At 38.8% G+C, this 8,497-nt stretch overlaps 3 long non-coding RNA genes across 3 annotated transcripts; 2 read left to right on the top strand and 1 right to left on the bottom strand.

The window, feature by feature from the left end:
- The first annotated feature begins 92 nt into the window (after positions 1–92).
- On the top strand, positions 93–1,738 carry LOC109611209. Its single transcript, XR_002193545.2, has 2 exons — positions 93–165; positions 600–1,738. It is a non-coding gene; the product is annotated as an uncharacterized LOC109611209 (long non-coding RNA).
- A 169-nt stretch (positions 1,739–1,907) lies between these two features.
- LOC113562748 lies at positions 1,908–2,532 on the top strand. Its single transcript, XR_003407150.1, has 2 exons — positions 1,908–2,004; positions 2,067–2,532. It is a non-coding gene; the product is annotated as an uncharacterized LOC113562748 (long non-coding RNA).
- Positions 2,533–3,178: 646 nt separating this feature from the next.
- LOC105282716 lies at positions 3,179–5,205 on the bottom strand. Its single transcript, XR_894566.3, has 2 exons — positions 4,916–5,205; positions 3,179–3,292 (listed from the first exon to the last, which is right to left on the bottom strand). It is a non-coding gene; the product is annotated as an uncharacterized LOC105282716 (long non-coding RNA).
- Between the last annotated feature and the right edge of the window lie 3,292 nt (positions 5,206–8,497).

Raw genomic sequence — 8,497 nt, 5'->3', positions numbered from 1 at the left:
GGCCCCGCTAACGCTCGGCGTTCACCGGCGACACTGGAATGCGGACCGACAGGTTTCGAACCGCGGCCGAGCGCCGCGACGACCCGTGTGGAGGGATGCGGCGGGTGGTGGGGTGGCGGCCGGTGAGAGTGGTGAGAGAGCCGCGCGTCTTTCGGTTCGAGAGAGGTTTGTGTTTTGCACTCTGCCGCACTTCCTGCACTTAAACGAAAATAGTGGCGCGTGCGAGAGCCGGTGACAGGATCCTAAATATTAGAGAGGCGCGAATGGGCGCCCTCTTTCTGATTGGTCGGCCGCCATGTTGAGGCGCAATGCCCCGCGTTGTCGATAATCGCGATGTGCAGGAGGATTTCGCATGTGCAGTGCTCCAGCGACCATCTCCCATCCTGTGACATTCGTTCCCCAATCACGAAGCCCTTTAAAAGATATCTCTAATATAAATGTGAGTACTGGAGCAGCAGTAGCATATATATTTGCGCCTCAAGATGGCGGCGTGGCGGCGGAGTGGGGGTACCATTCGCGCCTCTCTAATATTTAGACTCTACCGGTGAAAGCGAGAGCACGGTCTTACATACAGGTCTGGAAACTACCTCTAATTTCAGTGGTGGGAGTATGGCCGCTTTTTGAGGACACATTTAGTTTCTAGCGTAACCACTACTCGTCGCTGTCATCGATGTCCGCAGATAAATATAACCTGAAAAACCGGAGATAAGAACCCACGTGTGTTCATCATACAGGTCTGGAAACTACTCTAATTTCAGTGGTGGGAGTATGGCCGCTTTTTAAAGACATATTTAGTTTCTAGCGTAACCACTACTCGTCGCTGTCATCGATGTCCGCAGATAAATATAACCTGAAAAACCGGAGATAAGAACCCACGTGTGTTCATCATACAGGTCTGGAAACTACCTCTAATTTCAGTGGTGGGAGTATGGCCGCTTTTTGAGGACACATTTAGTTTCTAGCGTAACCACTACTCGTCGCTGTCATCGATGTCCGCAGATAAATATAACCTGAAAAACCGGAGATAAGAACCCACGTGTGTTCATCATACAGGTCTGGAAACTACTCTAATTTCAGTGGTGGGAGTATGGCCGCTTTTTGAGGACACATTTAGTTTCTAGCGTAACCACTACTCGTCGCTGTCATCGATGTCCGCAGATAAATATAACCTGAAAAACCGGAGATAAGAACCCACGTGTGTTCATCATACAGGTCTGGAAACTACTCTAATTTCAGTGGTGGGAGTATGGCCGCTTTTTAAAGACATATTTAGTTTCTAGCGTAACCACTACTCGTCGCTGTCATCGATGTCCGCAGATAAATATAACCTAAAAAACCGGAGATAAGAACCCACGTGTGTTCATCATACAGGTCTGGAAACTACTCTAATTTCAGTGGTGGGAGTATGGCCGCTTTTTAAGACATATTTAGTTTCTAGCGTAACCACTACTCGTCGCTGTCATCGATGTCCGCAGATAAATATAACCTGAAAAACCGGAGATAAGAACCCACGTGTGTTCATCATACAGGTCTGGAAACTACCTCTAATTTCAGTGGTGGGAGTATGGCCGCTTTTGAGGACACATTTAGTTTCTAGCGTAACCACTACTCGTCGCTGTCATCGATGTCCGCAGATAAATATAACCTGAAAAACCGGAGATAAGAACCCACGTGTGTTCATCATACAGGTCTGGAAACTACTCTAATTTCAGTGGTGGGAGTATGGCCGCTTTTTGAGGACACATTTAGTTTCTAGCGTAACCACTACTCGTCGCTGTCATCGATGTCCGCAGATAAATATAACCTAAAAACCGGAGATAAGAACCCACGTGTGTTCATCATACAGGTCTGGAAACTACTCTAATTTCAGTGGTGGGAGTATGGCGCTTTTTGAGGACACATTTAGTTTATAGCGTAACCACTACTCGTCGCTGTCATCGATGTCCGCAGATAAATATAACCTGAAAAACCGGAGATAAGAACCCACGTGTGTTCATCATACAGGTCTGGAAACTACCTCTAATTTCAGTGGTGGGAGTATGGCCGCTTTTTGAGGACACATTTAGTTTCTAGCGTAACCACTACTCGTCGCTGTCATCGATGTCCGCAGATAAATATAACCTGAAAAACCGGAGATAAGAACCCACGTGTGTTCATCATACAGGTCTGGAAACTACTCTAATTTCAGTGGTGGGAGTATGGCCGCTTTTTGAGGATACATTTAGTTTCTAGCGTAACCACTACTCGTCGCTGTCATCGATGTCCGCAGATAAATATAACCTGAAAAACCGGAGATAAGAACCCACGTGTGTTCATCATACAGGTCTGGAAACTACTCTAATTTCAGTGGTGGGAGTATGGCCGCTTTTTGAGGACACATTTAGTTTCTAGCGTAACCACTACTCGTCGCTGTCATCGATGTCCGCAGATAAATATAACCTGAAAAACCGGAGATAAGAACCCACGTGTGTTCATCATACAGGTCTGGAAACTACTCTAATTTCAGTGGTGGGAGTATGGCCGCTTTTTGAGGATACATTTAGTTTCTAGCGTAACCACTACTCGTCGCTGTCATCGATGTCCGCAGATAAATATAACCTGAAAAACCGGAGATAAGAACCCACGTGTGTTCATGACTCTTATTGAAAAACGGTTATTGACTACAAAAGTTATCGAAACGTTTATTGAAATGACGAAATGGTGTGCGGTACCGAATTGCAAGACCGGCAGTAGAACCGAGCAGAAACGTTCTTTATTTCGAGTGCCGAAAGACATTGTTACTTGGAAAAAGTGGGCAAAAGCTATTAGCCGCAAAAATAAAATAAAAAGATAAAGGACAGATTTAAACATAAAATCCTGATGGAAAAAATATAATAAAATTTTGCTAAAATGTATTTGAAAATCCCTATCAATTGATCCCGGTTCATTATTTCATCATAAATTTTCAAACTTTTGGAATATTAGATATAAAATTTATAATAAAATACGAAAATTTATAATAAAATATAAAAATTTATGATGAAATGTTAATGAATCGAGGTCGATGACAGAGAGTTTCAAATACATTTCAACAAATTTTATTACATTGTTTTCCATCACGGAAGGATTCGTTTTTATCCACACTTAATTTTGAGAATAAAAACTCAATTTTATTTCATATACATATTTCACTAATTCATTTATAGTCTTAACTTATTTAAAGCGTTATTAATTTATCATATTGTTTTGTGAAGACTGCGAGTGGAATAAAGACAGACAGATATTCCCCCGGCCTCTGACGTCCCTCGTCACCCTGCGAACATCGATCGCAACGCCTCTAGTGGCTGCTAAAGAAATAAAAAGTGACACACAAAATGATCCATCTCCACCTCTGAAGTTCCAGACCTGTATATAAGACCGTGAGCGAGAGAGCAGATTCACGAAAGTGCATCGTGAAACGGTCTCGAGTCTATCTTTAGTCCGGAATAAGTTGGCAATGCGGTCGTCACGTGATCGGGCGCGCGTGCGCGCGCTTTACGAGGCGTGGAATCAGCGATGGAAATTGATAAATGTTAATTGTAAAACGTACGCAAGAACAGCGATACATAGCATAATGTACAAAATGTATGATACGATGTAAATATATACGGTTGCGTATATCTGAAATTAATGCATGCGGATTCGTTTATGGTATATGCAAATCTCCAAACTCAAACTTGGAATGTTCAAACTTTTTGTTGTACAGCGCATGTCAGCGCATGGAGAATGCATTGACGTAATGAGGCCAATCGTCAGATTGAAAATATTCAATTTGAAAAAGTGAATTATATTAAGTTTATAGAAACCCTTATTTCATATTAAGTGAGTTATTTTACAAATAATTGTGTGTACGTGTATATACAGGGTGTTTCCTAAGTAAGTAGACAAACTTAAGGAGGATATTCCTTGGCTTATTTTAAGAAGAGAAGGTCATATAAACATATGTCCTAAACTGCTTTGTTTTCCAAAAAAAAGTACATCACTGTTTTCGTTCACTTTTCGTTTATTATAGAACAGTTTGTGTTATTGCAAATGAAACAAATGAAAAACAATAGTAACCAAAAAGAAAAATTATAACGAAAAAGAAAATAGTAACTAAAAAGAAAAATAATAACATCACAGTAACTGCTAAAAATGTCCACCTGCAGCCATGATACACGCCTCGACTCTCCTTTCCATTGATTGACGTACACGCTCAAAAATACCTGGAGTGTTACGTATTCTTTCACATCCATCTATTATGCGATTTCTGAGATCTTCTTCATTTTGAATAGGTGTAGCGTAAACTAAGGATTTAAGCTGTCCCCATAGAAAAAAATCTACTGGATTTAAGTCTGGGGATCTTGCAGGCCATAAATGGTTTGGTCTTTGAGTACCTCGACCGATCCATCGATTGGCAAACTTCCTGTTCAAAAATTGACGAACTGCTAAGCTAAAGTGGGGTGGAGCACGCTATCCGAAAAGTGAACGAAAACAGTGATGTACTTTTTTTGGAAAACAAAGCAGTTTAGGACATATGTTTATATGACCTTTTCTTCTTAAAATAAGCCAAGGAATATCCTCCTTAAGTTTGTTTACTTACTTAGGAAACACCCTGTATATTTTATATATTTCTATTAAACATATCAAAGTATCGTTATAACCTCATTTTTGTCGAGCACCTCGTTTATATTATTCGTGCGGAATTAAATTTGTGTATGGTGCGTGTGAAACATGTTTACATTATCATTCTTTTTAAAAAAATATTAAATAGTTGCCCATTAAATATTTAATAAGTGCACAATTATAATTAAATATATTATTCACAGAAAATCTGTAATCTCTACAAATATCTGTCCAAAGATAGCTGGCGAATAAATCTGCGCAAAAGTATGCAGAAACACGAAGGGAATATTACCTCGTGTGGCAAATAAATCGCTTTCATGTCTGGACTTCGTTATCGCTGATCCACTTCATTGAAGCTACGATACTTTTTGTTTATTTCCGAGGAATGTCAACACGCTCATCTCTCGACTGCATGTCGTCTCGAAATAACGCTCATTCGGTATTTCTCTTCGTCGAGTCACGTAATCAAAGACGTTAGCAGACGTACGTGTCTTCAGCAGCTGTCTGTAAATATTTCGAAGATCAAGCTCTGCCCGAGTTTTTAAGGGGGTATTCTAGTGTAAAAGCGGAATTTGTATGCTATTTTGGTGAATTTTTTTTGACAAAAGTATAAGGTTTTTTGAGGCAGGGTTTTCCCTGCTTATTCATACATATTTGGTGTATGTTTCCAAATTTTTGTATTAGACGATAACTATAAATAAGCGCTGCACATGATATTAAATAAGAACATGAAAAAAAAGTTGGTCCATGGTTCCCATGATTTCAGCTGTTCTGCTCATCTGAAACAAAAAAACCAAAGAGATTCTTAATTAGTATGAGTGTGGCTATAGCAGGTACCAGAATGAAAAAAAAATGTTGAAAATTTAAAACATGACTTCATTGAGAAAATTAAGTTTCGATTTGTGCCATTTTTTTCACCATTGAAGGGCTGTAGAAATTCCAAAAAACAATATTTTGACTTGATTGTGGTAGGGGCTATAGCCACACATATACTGAAGATGTGTGCAAAAGCCTGAGTCAATTGATTAACTGGTTTTGAGATATCATGGGAACCAATTTGAAAAACATGGTTTCGAGAAAAACACGTTTAAAGTTTTTCATACTGATTACATAGAGATAATGTTACTCACGATCAATCGGCTAGTCCAGGGCCATACAGGGGACATTCCTCTTGTTCGTAGAAGTCCTGCAGAGCTGATCTCTCTTCCCTGCGATTCATTCTCTGATCTCGAGAGAAGTTAGTGGAGCGCCGCTCCGAGCGGGTGATACGAGCTTCGTTCCGGGAGTTTGCGTACATCACCGCTTGCTGACCAATACTAACTCCCATCACGTTCATAAGTTTGAAAATTGGCATAAATCCTTTATTGAAAATTATAACTGCCAAGAATGTTGCTATTTCAACAACTTTCACGCCAGCATGGAGATGTTTTGGAGCAAAAGTCCGAATCAATGAATTTAGGGATTCATTGTACTATATAACCTGTACTATACAAAGGCTCCAATTCAAATGTACGACCTTCAAAGAATAACGATCTTCCGACCCTACCTAAAATACTAACACAATGCTCTGTTGTGTGCCGCGCGGTCCAACCGCCGAGCGCGCGCCAGAGGTTGTTTTCTATTAGGTGCTATTACTTTGTTAATTTTGCGAATCGGGCTAAATCTTCTCGCAGACATATTTTCCATACCATATATTTGCAAAATATGCCAAAAAAATTCGATTTTTCTGACATGCTACACTAGAATACCCCCTTAAGGGGATGCTGGAGCTGCTAGTGAACTTCTTCGCGATGGTGCTGCCATCGCACAATATTTGCACAATAAAATGCTTTTTACAAAAATTTGGCAATTTGTACGCACAAAATTGCACCCATGCCCTCTCGGAATAAAATAAAGGAATATAATGAAGCTTTTAAAAGTGCCTTTAGAAGCGTAATAAAAAAGAAATTTAGAATCTTCTTTACAGAATCAAGAAAATTATAAATTTCTTTTTTATTACGCTTCTAAAGGCACTTTTAAAACCTTCATGATATTCCTTTATTTTATTCCGAGAGGGCATGGGTGCAATTTTGTGCGTACAAATTGCCAAATTTTTGTAAAAAGCATTTTATTGTGCAAATATTGTGCGATGGCAGCACCATCGCGAAGAAGTTCACTAGCCGCTCCAGCATCCCCTTAAAGCCGCTGCTCTTCGAGCCGTTTCTCTTCTCATTATCAGCTTTATTAGGTCTAACTTCTAGCTCTACTTTCTATATTTATCTCTTCTTTGCTCTTTTCCGCGCCAACACCGGCCAGAGATCTGTAGACCTGTTTGAGTGATTACACGGTCACGACGTAGAAATCTGTTTCTTTCTGACTGCGTGCCTTATCACTCTTTCACATTTATCTTAAGCTAAATCAATATATGTAATTAAACAGGAAGGAGAGATTGCGAGAAAACGTAGAAAATATAGCGCGCCAATCCCATAAAGTGAAACGGAGTTGATCTTTCGGTAAACATCGAGTGCAGCCTGTTATCGGTCGTATCATGATAGCTTCTTTATCGGTCGTTAGCCGTGTGAAGTTGTTTTCGAGTCTCGCCTCACCGAGTCGCGATGTGTAACGTGGGTAGCGAGCGTATTATTTATTTGATTGTTATGCTACATTTAAGACAGTTTTAACGCAGGAGAAACTATTAAAACACTTCGGTTTAGGTGAAAATATATAAAGATGCTGACTTTATTTAATACAGACTAGAACTGATTAAGGGGATGCTGGAGTTGCTAGTGAACTATTTTTTCACTATAGCGATGGTAATTGCAGTTTCGAAAATTCTCTTTGTTGCTTGTGCAGAATAAAAAATCCTTTTCCACAAATGAAGTATAGATAGAAAGAAAGTCCGCTCTACAGGACTTTATATTCAAAATGGAAACAAGTTAGAAAAGACAAATGCAAGTTTTTAACTTTTTTCCATTTTGAGTATAAAGTCCTGTAGAGCAGACTTTCTTTCTATCTATACTTCATTTGTGGAAAAGGATTTTTTATTCTACACAAGCAATAAAGAAAATTTTCGAAACTGCAATTACCATCGCTATAGTGAAAAAATAGTTCACTAGCAACTCCAGCTTCCCCTTAAGAAACTGTTTAAATAGAAACCGTTTTTAGACCTAAATTTTAAAAACGTATTTTTCACGTTTCCACAGAAACAAAAAATGTGTTTTATTAAATTGATTTGAAATTATATAATTAATATAGAAAAAATAGTAATTTTTACTTACTTTGCGAGTATTAATTATTTTTACATCATACGTTTCAATGTACTCGATTATGGAACAAGAGACAAAAATCAACACAAGTGTGTGATTCCCACCTCTGATTCACCAGGCGACCGATAGATGGCCAGGCCAGACGTGACGTTCTCGCAAGTAACATTTGTGTTATCACCTTATAAATAACCATCCGGAAAACCGATCCAATACTCTTTTCTTCTTCTTTTCTTTTGAAACTTTTGAGATCACTATTACTTGAAGTGATATTTCAAAAGAGTGAGATTCCACTACACGAAATTTAGAGAGTAATTCATAAAATATAAGTCTAGTTTTTTATAAAAATGTGACTTAAGGGAAAGCTGGAGTTGCTAGTGAACTATTTTTTCACTATAGCGATGGTAATTGCAGTTTCGAAAATTCTCTTTGTTGCTTGTGCAGAATAAAAAATCCTTTTCCACAAATGAAGTATAGATAGAAAGAAAGTCCGCTCTACAGGACTTTATATTCAAAATGGAAAAAAGGTAGAAAAGACAAATGCAAGTTTTTAACTTTTTTCCATTTTGAGTATAAAGTCCTGCAGAGCGGACTTTCTTTCTATCTATACTTCATTTGTGGAAAAGGATTTT

This window comes from Ooceraea biroi, chromosome 10 (assembly GCF_003672135.1).
Source record: "Ooceraea biroi isolate clonal line C1 chromosome 10, Obir_v5.4, whole genome shotgun sequence".
Lineage (NCBI taxonomy): Eukaryota > Metazoa > Arthropoda > Insecta > Hymenoptera > Formicidae > Ooceraea > Ooceraea biroi.
This window is presented reverse-complemented; position numbering and strand designations above follow the sequence as displayed.